Below are 12257 nucleotides of genomic sequence, written 5' to 3' on the forward strand. Positions count from 1 at the left end.
GTACGAGCCAGAATTGCCGAGTCTGCTGTATTGCTTTGGCCTGCACCATAGATGTCCAAGACACACACCAGAGCTATGAAAATCAGTGACCAACGTATTGTAAAAGATATCCTGTGCTCTTTGTGGTATTTCTGATAGTGGTAGGCCTGAACGTGTAACTCGCCACCTGATAAACTTATTCAACAACCCACCTCCGCTGAGAAATTGATTGGAAGTTAGAAAAAGAAACGGATGTGATTTGTAAATGAATAACAACAATTTTAGGATCCAATTGGAACATGCAAAACCTTATTTATTGTACAGTGAATGTTATTAAAAAGATGCCTATATTCTTACAAAGCAAAAGTGTTTTTCCTGAGCTAATTTAATAAAATAGAATGGGTTATACAGGTAAACCTACTGAAGTTCATTCCTTAGGATAAATTATTTATTATTTTGACTCTCATGCTGGTGTTTTTTCTTCCCTTCTATTCTATTGAGATATATGAAGTGATGTGACAGTATTTTCAGGTGCTATTGCTGCTTAAAACCTTTAGCATCCAGACAACCTCTTCAGTCATATTATGGGCAGACTTTTCTGCCTGTCGGGCGAGCGGTACTGAACCAATCTCCGGCGGGCGGGGAGCTGATCCCCACCAATGAAGCGGGCCCTGCCGCCATTTTATGTGGGCAGTCCAATGACATCCAGCAGGAAGCGTTATGCGTTCCCGGTGTGGGCGGGGGGGAGTCCCTAAAATCGAGAGTGCGCTTTCTCGCGCATGCGCACAGAGGAGCTCACATCTCCCTGAGGCTAAGTGCAGCCTCAGGGGGATCGCTTCCACTTTGAACAATATTAAAAATAGAAAAATAAATTCCTTAACATGTCCCCCTCATGTGACAATGTCACATTTTAATAAATTTTAATAAATAATTTTAATAAAGTTGATCTGTAAATTATGAACAGGTCCCAACTCATGTGACAATGTCACATGAGTTGGGACCTGTTCATAATTTACAGATCAACTTTATTAAAATTTTTAACACCCTGCATGAAACCTCGTCCCACCGGTGGATGAGGTTTCATGTTTTCTCTATTCCCGCCGGGGCTCCTGGCCGACCCACCAACCTTAAGGTTGGACGGGCAGGTCCTTTAATTGTTTAAATGATCCTGTCAATGGCCTCAATTGGACATTGACAGGTCAGCGGGCCCACAGCTGATTTTGCTGCACCCCCACCTTCCTGAAGATTTAAATGGGGCGCAGTGACATTGGGGGTTCCCCCTGACATCATCCCGCGTCATTTTACACGTCGGCGAGCAGACCCCGCCCCCTGCTCGCCAACGGCAAAATTCTGCCCCAATGTGTGGGAAGTGGTTATTGAACCTCATTAATCCAAAGTGACACCACTGACATCTTGTGCTGGAAAGTATGAGTTTTTCCCTGGACTGAATTTTATCCTCAGTGTGCGCCTGAAGTCGGCACAGCCGGAAGCGGATGTAAAACCTGCTCCCGACTGAGTTTGCGCTGGGAATGTGACCTTACGCTGATTGGCCCAACGTGAAAGGCGACCCCCGGATGTATATTCCGGACGTGGGGGTGGGAACCTGTCAGGCGCTGGGTCCAATGGGGACCCGAAGGGGTGTTCAAAAACAGAGGAGGCAGCTCGCTGGAGACTGCCAGCAGTTGTGGGGGAGGCTGAGGGAGTTGCTTGGAAGCAATCCAACAAACGTCCCAGTGTGCAGACATGGCCTCAGCACCTGATGGTCATGAAAGATGGCAGGGCAAGTCGGCGGGCACTCTGCCCCCCCCCTCCATTTCTCAGGTGAGTGCCTGGGAGCGCTGGTCGAGGAGGTCGATGCCGGGTGGCATCCTCTAATGCCTAGGGACTGCAAGAGAAGGCCGCCCCACCAGACCAAGAAGGACTGAACAGAGGTCACCGCCCAGGTCGGGTGGGCATGGCTTGATGTGCTGCCTGTGGCTTCAGTGCCGCCAAAGGTTCAATGATCTGCTGCAGTCAGCAAGGGTCGGTGCAGAAATGGCATGGACCTGTGCAGAGAACTTTACTCAGGCTCCCATTCCTCAGAACGTTCAGGGGTCTAAGAGGGCATATGTTAACTGGCACTGAAGCCTGCCCTGCCTAGGCTTGGGATGTCAGCGTGACCGGACTCAGTGCATTGCAGGGCGAGATGTGCCACAGTGACACAGCCTGACTAATGCCCGGCTGGGCAGGGGGTGGGGACCAGGAAAGGACCTTCGGGGTGACAGGGCAATGATGAGGCAATTTTTCCTTGTCAGGAGGAGAGCAGTCATAACATCGCGGAGGGCCACAGGATGGGTGGAGGAGCCAAACCTGTGCTTCCTTACAAAGCATGAAAGCGACGCACTGGAGCTGGAACGCCTCCGGCCAGCTCGCTCCTCAGGTCGGTCTGAGGCAGGGGTCTCGGATGAGGGTAAGAGTGCAGGTGACAGGTGCGTGTGTGGTTGGAACTGGAAACATAACAGGCTCCTCTCATCAGAAACTGAACTGTCGTAGCCAGAGAGCCCACTGGATGGCAAATGGCACCATGCCGCAGGTCTCCACTGTCTCCTCAGCCTGCCTGGCATGCATAGTGATGGTGATGATTGAATGTACTGATCTTTTGCTTCCTCCCACAGATGCACCATCAATAGGAGCCACCGGTGACCCTGAAGACCCCCATTGAGCTCCGAGGAAGACATCACACGTGCACAGTGTCGTGCCATCTCTGAACCAGGAACCAGCACAGATACTCATGCGTTGGCGGGCATTAGTTATTCATCTCCATGAGTAATGCACAATGGTGAGGACACATCACATTTGCATGAGGAGCTGGCAGAGTCAGAGTGGTTCCAGGGAGCCGACAGTGGGAGCACAGCTGGAGACCAGGATTATGCTGCGTCTGAGGCAGATGTTGGGCCTCTGGATTCATCCAACAGGCAGCAGATGCTGGATGTCCAGTGAGGTGCATGGAGAGAACTGGCGGAAACCCATGAAGGTCTGCATGCTATGGTCTCCATCATGGAGGAGTCCACGTGGAGTATGAGTTCTGTGTTGACCCTTAACACCAAGTGCAAAACCTCCTCCATTGAAACAGTGGCAACTCTCATGAAGTGGCAGCTTCAGGAGCAGACTCAGGGCTTCCTGGGGTTGCACTCAGACCTGCAAACCCTCACACAGTCAATGCCATCAGGTCACAGCCAGTGGGAGAGGTGGGTAAGGTATCTCATCTCCCTGCTCAGTCACCGTCCATCAATGGTGAGCAGGGAGGTTCAAACACATCTCACGCTGGCAGATGAAATGCCTGTCACCTCTATGGGCTTCTCTCAGGGTGCTCTGGATGAGGGCACCAGCTCTTCCACCCCTCTGCCAGTGGCTTCAATGACTGAGAAGTACCCAGCTATGGGCCTGGATGCACCCTCCCAGCCAAAGCTTGCTCAGTCTCTGGTGGCCAGAGGGTAACCACCAAGTATGGCATTATGTGGCATTGTCTGGCATTATGTGGCGTTGTCTGGCATTGTGTGGCATTGTGTGGCATTGTGTGGTGTTGTGTAGTGTTGTGTAGTGTTATGTGGTGCTGATGCACTGGGCTGGATTCCCATTTATTGATTATTAGCAAAGGAGAAAGTGCCATTGGCTTGACAAGGCATCGAGGCCTTTGATGCCTAGCAGAAGGTTCGCTGGATCAAAAGCATCCCTGGTGAACCTGCCTCCATGAGGGTTCCTGTCCTCTGCCTCGAGGTCCTCACCCTGCGCCTCCTCAGGCTCTTCCTCTGAGCCATCACTTGAGTCACCCTCCATGGCCATTGGAGATGCCTCACCTTCCTCAGCCTCCAGTGGGTCAGGTTGTGCAGGGTGCAGCACATGAAAACTATGAGGGAGACACGCTCTAGAGGATACCTCAATGCTTCCCTTGACCAGCTCAGGCATCTGAAGCACATCTTCAGCAGCCCAATGGTCCTCTCCTTGTGGGAGGTATGACTTCTTGTGTAACTCTCCTCAGCCTCAGTTCTTGGGAGATGGAGTTGGGTCATCAGCCACCTATTCAAGGGACAGCCCTTGTCACCCAGGAGCCATCCATCCACTTGTGCAGGAGCCAGGAATAGCCTTGGTACCTCTGAGTGCTGCAGGATGTAAGCATCGTGTGAACTCCCAGAGCAACGGGTATTAACTTGGACAATCCGTGCCCTGTGGTCACAGATAATCTGAACATTCTGTTTACGAAAGTTCCCAGCTCACCTGCTGGTGCCTTGGTGGCCGTGTGAGTGCAATCTATTCCACCCTGGACGTGGGGGAACCCAGCCATCGCAATGAAACCTCGTGCTTTCTCCGGCTGGCTCGCTTTGTCTGTCTGGAAGTGGGTGAACATGTGGATGTGCCTAAAGATAGCATCAGTCATGAGCTTGATGCAACTGTGTGCAGCTGGTTGAGAAACACCGCACAGATCCCCCAATGAACCCTGAAATAGCGATAGAAGCTGGGGGCCACTGTGGCCCTTCAAAGCCACTGGCATGGGGTGTCCGCCCAGGCAGCTGGGGGTATTTTCCAGACCTATCATGTGACATATTGCTGTCACTGTGTCCCTGGAAAGGCAGAGCCTCCTGTGGCACAGGACCTCGGACATCTGGAGATGGTTGGAGCGGAGCGCTGCCTAAACACTCTAGCCGCTGGATGGTGGTGTCTTCAGTGTGCACCCCCCTGCCTTGACCTCCCTGCTGGCCCTGCACCAACTGAGCCCCTGCCTCTCCTCTTATAGGTCGGTCTCTGGGATACTGCCCCCACCCACCTGGCCTCCTCTCCCTCCTGCCCCTCTCCTCCTCTTCAGAGGAAGTTCCACTGGTGGAATACACTATCCCCACTAGATGGGCTGCGGAGGAGCATGACTTCAAAACGAAGGGGTTCTGTGCTGAAGTACTCAGGGGAATCTTCCGGGGAAGATGAGGACCTGAGATGCAGAAAGGCAGACTTGACAATCAAACGAGATGCCAAGGAACTCTGGGACAGCTCTGTACTCACACAGCAACAGACTGGCAACGACAGAGAAAGTGCTGCTGCTCCAGCGGCCTTTGTCCCCACCTGTGGATGAGGAAATGATAAAAACGTGAATCCCGCCCACCCATTTAGCCTGTGTGACGAGCTAAAAATCGCAAGGGCAACATAAAATCCTGGCCAATAGGCTTTTTAATGACCTTAATTGGCCCTTTAATTGTCGGTGGGTGCTGCTCCGATTCCTGTGTTTGCCCGCTGACCTCAATAGTGCAGGCGTGCGCAATAATGTCAGGACACCCGCCTGACATCTGTTTGCGCAATTTTACATGTGTTCAGGTTGGGCACGCAAGGTTCAGGCCCTTGTTTGTGTTGATTGGCTATAGTTGCAGCATTGTTGTTAACAATAAGTTGCTATATGCAGGTGAGCTGCTGCTCTCTCCATCATCCCCAATTAACTTGCACGTTTGCGGAGAAACATTTTGTACCAATGTGCCTTGTCTCAATTTTAGTATCTGACTGGGGTGGAGATTTGATGTTTGCTCATGTTGGGGACCGATGGCCAAGCCTTTGCAAGCAAATGGAGAAAATTCAATTATTTTATCAATCTGCGGGTTACGATGTAACCATTTTCCATGGCTAGTCCAGGTCAAATAGATTGTTCCAGTTTGAGTGTACCTGATTCTTGCCGAGTTTCTCGCGTCTCTGTGCAAATGAGAGCATGAAGTTGCAGGACACAGTAATGTAGGTGAGGCAGCTATGAATCGCGGAGATCTGAGGAAGACTGCCTGCTGAAATCAGAGTTAGTCTTCAGCATTCGCTTTACAAACAATGTCACAACAGCAACAGTCCTTCCTCCAAAAGCAAACGACAAGGGGTCAAAAAGCAGATTCTTCTGTGTCCAGAAATGGCTAATCCCTCCCAGCACTGCCACCCCTCAGCGTGCCAAGCACAATACACCCTCTCCTGGCACTGCCACCCCTCAGCGTGCCAAGCACAATACACACTTGCATATTTAAACACATAAAATAAATCACATTTATGTCATATTCTCGTGAATAATGGCCACATGAAATTAACGTAATTAAATTAAGAATTTAGGCAAATGTTACCATATTTATAATTCCTGGAACCGATAAAAGCAACATTCAAAGGCATCTTAACAACCTGTGCTAAGCGCTGCTGCCAAGTTGGTTGCCAGAGATATAATCAGCTCTGACAGGATTAAATATGACTGGTAAAGGTGTGCTTTGAATATTAGGAGCTTCCTTTCTTTAATTACATTTATTCTTGACCTACATCTCGTCCGTTTTCGGGGAATTTGTTTTCCAGGAAATTAAATGTGTCTGTGCTGTGTGATTGGCAGTAAATTTTTATCACCCACACAATGAGTTCAGCCAAGGTCTGTCTTACTGTTTGTGTTTCACTATGTGCGGAACATCATAATCTCAAAACTCTGAGAGGCAGAAGTTCAATAAGGTCCATTAACTGGTGCAGGGATCACAATGCAGTGTGCAAATGTTGTGCTGCCTGCTCAATCCCATGATGTGGTGTGCAGCCCAGCACGAAACACACTGCTGACTGGACACGTGTTCACCATTGGGCCAAGAGGCTAACTCAAGTCATAGCCTGCCTGCACTCTCTGAAAACCGCTTGCCCTTGTTAGGGGGGCGGGGGGTGCATTCAGGCTGCAGCAGCTGGTGGATTTATTTTGTGGAAGTCTTTCAGACAAGGAATACAACTACTAATGGAGCAGCATGTGAGAGAGAGGGCTCTCATGTTCTCTGGCACCCTCTTGGAGGCCTTAGTCTAGGAGGCGGAAAGTAGAAGAGGACCAGAAGCTCCTCCAAGGTCCATGATCCAATGGGAATGGGGGTAGGTTGCCACAGGGGTCAATGCAAGAACTCTGGCCCTTATGATCTGGCTGCAGAACTAGAAAAAGTTCAATGACCTCAGACAGGTTGTAGAGATCAGTGAATACATCTTCAAATGCTGTACCCTGACCAGTGTACCACCCACCCCACATACTGCTCAAATGCCATGGCATAAAATGTGAGCTGCAGATGTGTGACCATGGATCTCTTGCTTCCCTCCCACCCACCCACCCCATACCTATCACTTGCCTCAACCCAAGCCTCCACTTCTGGATTTTTGCTTTCACCTAAGGATCTCATTGTAATACATCTGCGTATCATTATCAGGCCAGCCCACCGTAATCATCCCCCCAAATCCCTCCCCGCGGCTGGAACGACCATCCATGTCAGTGTGCACTCACACTGACGTGTTTCACAACAGCATATATAAGGTGTGCACTTGGCGGGCTGCACTTTGAGGGGCACTCAGAGGTGAGGGCACAGTAATATTACAGAGCAATCACCCGGGTTACCTGTTGCACTGCAAGGTTGAGACGTGTTTGCAGCATGGAGACAAGAACTGCCCTGTAGTTGAGGCGATTTGGGGTGGAGACATGAACTGCCCTGTGGTTGAGACGATTTGGGGTGGGGGCAAGGACTGCCCTGTGGTTGAAGTTAGTGCACAAGAACGTGAGGGGTGGGGGTAGGGGGGGTCGGGAGGGAAGCGGCCACATGTTAGAGAGCGGTAAATGCAAAATACTGCAGATGCTGGAAATCTGAATCAAAAACAAAATATGCTGGAAAAACTCAGCAGGTCTGACAGCATCTGCAGAGAGGAACACAGAGTTAACGTTTCGAGTCCATATGACTCTTCTTCAGAGCACATTAGAGAAGTCTTGTACAAAGTGACAATTCCTCTGCAACTAAGACAGTTCAGATGCAGCCACATTGATGTGATTGGATTCAGGCCACTAGCTTATCTGCTCACTCCAGCAAAGCAGAGGCATCAAAGTGTCACCAAATGCTCCAGAGCTTTTCACCCCTCGGGCACAGACTGTAAACTAATGAGCATTTACATGGGCTGCAGAACAGTTGGATGACTGGGCATGTTGTACAATCTCCTTGCTAAATCTGGCCATGGAGCAGTCACTGGTGGAGGTGCTCACAGCCCCTTGCAATGTCATCATCCCGGTTTGGACCAGTCTCCCCCATGGTTCAAGCTAACAGTGCAGCCTTGCAGTGTGGGTTAGGAGAATGCCTGTGCCTGAGCTGAGAGCACAGCCTGCAGTCCAATGGGCAAAGCTGCTGCCAATCGGTCAGGTGGAGTGGGGCAGAGGAAGGTGGGGTTTCGGACAGCCATGTAGTGCACTAATCTTTGGCCATCCAAGTGGTGGCTCAGCACTCTCCAGGATGCACTAAGGGTCCTTCTGATTTAACTAAGAGATGTTCTGAGTGTACCCAAGCTAACTCACGCATCTCCCTCTTTTATCCTGTGGGAGGAGTACATCAGGGACATGGAGTCTGGTGAACTAGCTGCATGCCTCGTAGCATACAAAGAGCGGAGGTGATGCAGAAGAGTATGACTGAGGCTCCTGGCTGTGCAGAGGGAGGAGCAGCACCCTCTAGAAGAATGGGTGGCTGGGGCTCCAGCACACGCTGCTGATGACCCCCAGCGAGCCGTCATTAGTCGGCACCTCTCTTGACCCGGGGTCTTTAAATGCCGCCTTTCATCCTTGCAGATGACCAAGAACTAATGTCGCTGACTCTACACATGCCTAGGGAACTGATCCACCATATCTGCCAGCTGCAGATATCTGCAGGATTTGGCGTCATGGGAACATGGAGGGCTTCCACTGCCTGAGGATGTGTGAGTGACAGCGGGGCTCAATTACTACATCTCTGGCTCCTTTCAGGGCTCCACATGTGACCTCTGTGGGATATCACAAGCCTCCACCTACAAATGCACCCATGAGTTCACAGATGCCATCTTTGCGAGGGCACACAGCTTTGTGCATTTCACCCGGGACCAGGTGAGCCAGGATGCAAGAGCGATTAGATTTGCCCAGATCTCAGGTTTCCCACAGGTGCAGGGTGCCATCGATTGCACTCACATGGTGATCAGATCTTGGTCACAACAAGGGGTCAACTAAGTCAACCACAAGGGATTCCATTCGCTGAATGTGCAGCTGGTGTGCGACCACCAGAAACACATCCTGTAGGTCTGCGCACAGTTCCCAGGGGGGGTTCACGACTCCTACATCCTCAGTGGGTCGCAGATCCCTGACGCTTTCCAGAGTCCAGCTGCAGGGTGACTCCTCGGGGACCAGGGTTACCCACAATACAGTGTGGCTGATGACACCCGTGCAGCGGCCTCAGACTGCAGCAGAGCGACGCTATAACGAGGCTCATGTTGCAATTCACAACTTGGTGGAGCCGACCATCGTGATGCTGAAAATGAGGTTCCAGTGCCTCGACCGGTCTGGTGGAGCCCTGCAATACAGTCCGCAGAGGGTGTCACTCATCGTCATTACCTGCAGTGCCCTTTACAACCTGGTGCTGCAATGGGGTGAGGGGCTGGCTGAGGAGGAGATGGAGGAGCTGCACGTCTCTTCCAATGAGGAAGATGTTGATGGTGCTGAGGGTGAGGAGGTCCTCAAAGGCGACGATGATGGTGCTGAGGCCCTCGCACTGGCCAGATGAGGCAGGCATGCTTGGGAGGCCCTCATAGTTCCTAGATTTTGATGATGACATGCAGTGGGGAGACCCCATAGATCCTCACATCACATCTGTGACCATTTGACTCCAGTCTGGCTTATTGCAGTGCACATACCCTCTGTGAGAATGCTCCTGTCATAGAGACGCAGTGGAGGCCCTAATAGTTGCTCAATCGCAGGAGGATGATGACAACATGCAGTGAGGGGACTCCATCGATCATCACATAGCCTCTGAGAATGTTTGACTCCTGTCTGGCTGAAAGCAGTTTGCTTGCACTCGCTGTGATCAGGGTCATATCATAGAGATGCAGCCACGAGTCTTTAAATGCATCTAATCCATTGGCAGCACCTGAGCCCTTCAGGAACACAGTGTCACTGATCACAGATGCTGAAGAGAAGGGGGCCAGCCCCATCTTAAAGTTGCTGAGATCACGCAGAGAGAATGATGGAACCCTGTGACACCTGCCCACTACATTCTGGCAGCAATGACAAGCACCATCGAGGTGCAGGCATCAGTAATGTTTCCAGGGAGTGTGAGGCTGGACCATCACTGTGGTCTGAAGGCTGCACAGACACAGGGAAGAGGCCCTGGACTGAGACACCTGCCTTTATCTTGTGCAGAAAGGCTTCACATCTGAGTGACAAGAACACTGCTCATCAGAACAAGCAGGAAGACTGTCCTGGGAGTGATTAATGCCCATGTCCAAGCTGTGCAACTACATCTTCTTAACCTTCCTAACACTTCCGCTGCATCTTGGTGCCCCCCGGACATACACAGTGGAGGTGGAGGCAGCCTGCTGACTGCTACTCCCTGTCTGTGATGACCTTGGCTTCTTCTGGAGGGCCGAGACCTGCTTACGGGGTCCTGCTGTGTGGCAGTGGCACCCTCCACAGCCTGTGGACCTGGAGCTGCTGAGGTCACAGGAAAAGGGAATTTGGATGGGCTGGACACTCCACTCCCAGAGTCACCTGGATGGATGGCCCTGGGGGGTACATCTGCTGATCCTCCCACCTATGGGTGGAGAAGGGGGCAGCAGGAGTGAGATTGAGCTTGTATTCATTTTGAGATGTGCACTGAATTCAGAAGTGATGAGTCCAGCAAGACTTTTAGAGATTTTTTTAAAAACTAAATTAAAATATTTATTAACCAAAGAAAAGATTTCAAGCACTTACAAAGGGCTACAATTTACTATTATAATAACTCATAAAATTCCTAATTAACCTGACTCCCAATTACAGCCCTTTAAGGCAACAGTCCAAAAATAGATTTTAGATTTTAAACAGATCCAGAAAATTAACATAATACCCTGGATAGTGGAATTCCAAATGACTTTCTCCAGCTTCAGTTTCAGTAGACAGCAGACTTATGTGCAAATACTGGAGGCTTCATTAAGACTTTGGTTAGGCCACACTTGGAATATTGCGTGCAATTCTGGTCGCCACATTACCAGAAGGATATGAAGGCTTTGGGGAGGGTGCAGAGGAGGTTTACCAGGATGCTGCATGGCCTGGAGGTTATTAGCTATGAGGGGAGGTTGGAGAAACTTGGATTGTTCTCACTAGAGCGATGGAGATTGAGGGGTGACTTGATAGAAGTTTACAAAATTAAGAGTGGCATGGACAGAGTAGATAGTCAGAAGCTTTTTCCCAGGGTGGAAGAGTCAATTACTAGGGGACATAGATTTAAGGTGAGAGGATAAAACTTTAGAGGAGATGTGCGGGGCAAGTTTTTTACGCAGAGGGTAATGAGTGTCTGGAATTCACTGCCAGAGGAGGTGGTGGAAGCAGGTACGATAGTGGTGTTTAAGATGCAGTTTGACAAATACATGAATAGGATGGGAATAAAGGGATACGGATCCTGGAAGTGCAAAATGTTTTAGTTTGACAGGCAATATGATCGGCGCAGGCTTGGAGGGCCGAAGGGCCTGTTCCTGTGGTGTACTTTTCTTTGTTCTTTGTACTTCACACATTTCTGTTAGATCTCACAATGCCCTCTCCTGATACATAGCCTCATTCCCCTTTATATATATTTTTCCCTTTCAATATGTACATTCTACTGTTTCATATGTCTTTGAAACTATATCTCCCTCATAATATAAAAACTTTCATGTTGTCACTATATACTGTCAGTAACCTTTGGGAAAAATAAACACATTCCTTAGCCTTGCTTATCTGGCTATTTATAAATGGACTGACATCCTTTTGAAATCTAAATCTCCTTTCACTTATTTAAACATAGAAATTCTCTTCACACCTTACATTTGTATCCATGTTTATGTCTTTCAATCTGAGGAGTGCAGTGGACATCCCTTCCTGAAGTTCCTGAGCTTGCCTTTGCAGCTCCAGCAACTGAGACATGACCAAATCCAAAGGCTTATCATCTGAATCCGACTCAGCAAATTTCTGGCCTCTGGCAGTCCTCCGACCGCCAGGCATCTGGGAAGTCCCTGCCTCTGCCTGCTGTGGATCAAACTGTGTGATGTGCTCATCAGATTATAATCCCAAGGCTATTCTAAAGCTAGGTCCCACTGAGATATGTGTCCCTCCGCTGGTGGAGGGTGGGGGTGAGTGCTGTGACAGGTCTTCAGAGAGGGTTTTAGCTGATTCCTCTTCTGAGCTTCCCTTTGGGTTTGATTGGAATCCCTGGGTCATGGAAACTCTTGGCTGTTTCCCAGATGTGCCTGCAAAAGCAAGGGGAGATAATTAGTGC

Source organism: Carcharodon carcharias, chromosome 10, assembly GCF_017639515.1.
Source record: "Carcharodon carcharias isolate sCarCar2 chromosome 10, sCarCar2.pri, whole genome shotgun sequence".
NCBI lineage: Eukaryota > Metazoa > Chordata > Chondrichthyes > Lamniformes > Lamnidae > Carcharodon > Carcharodon carcharias.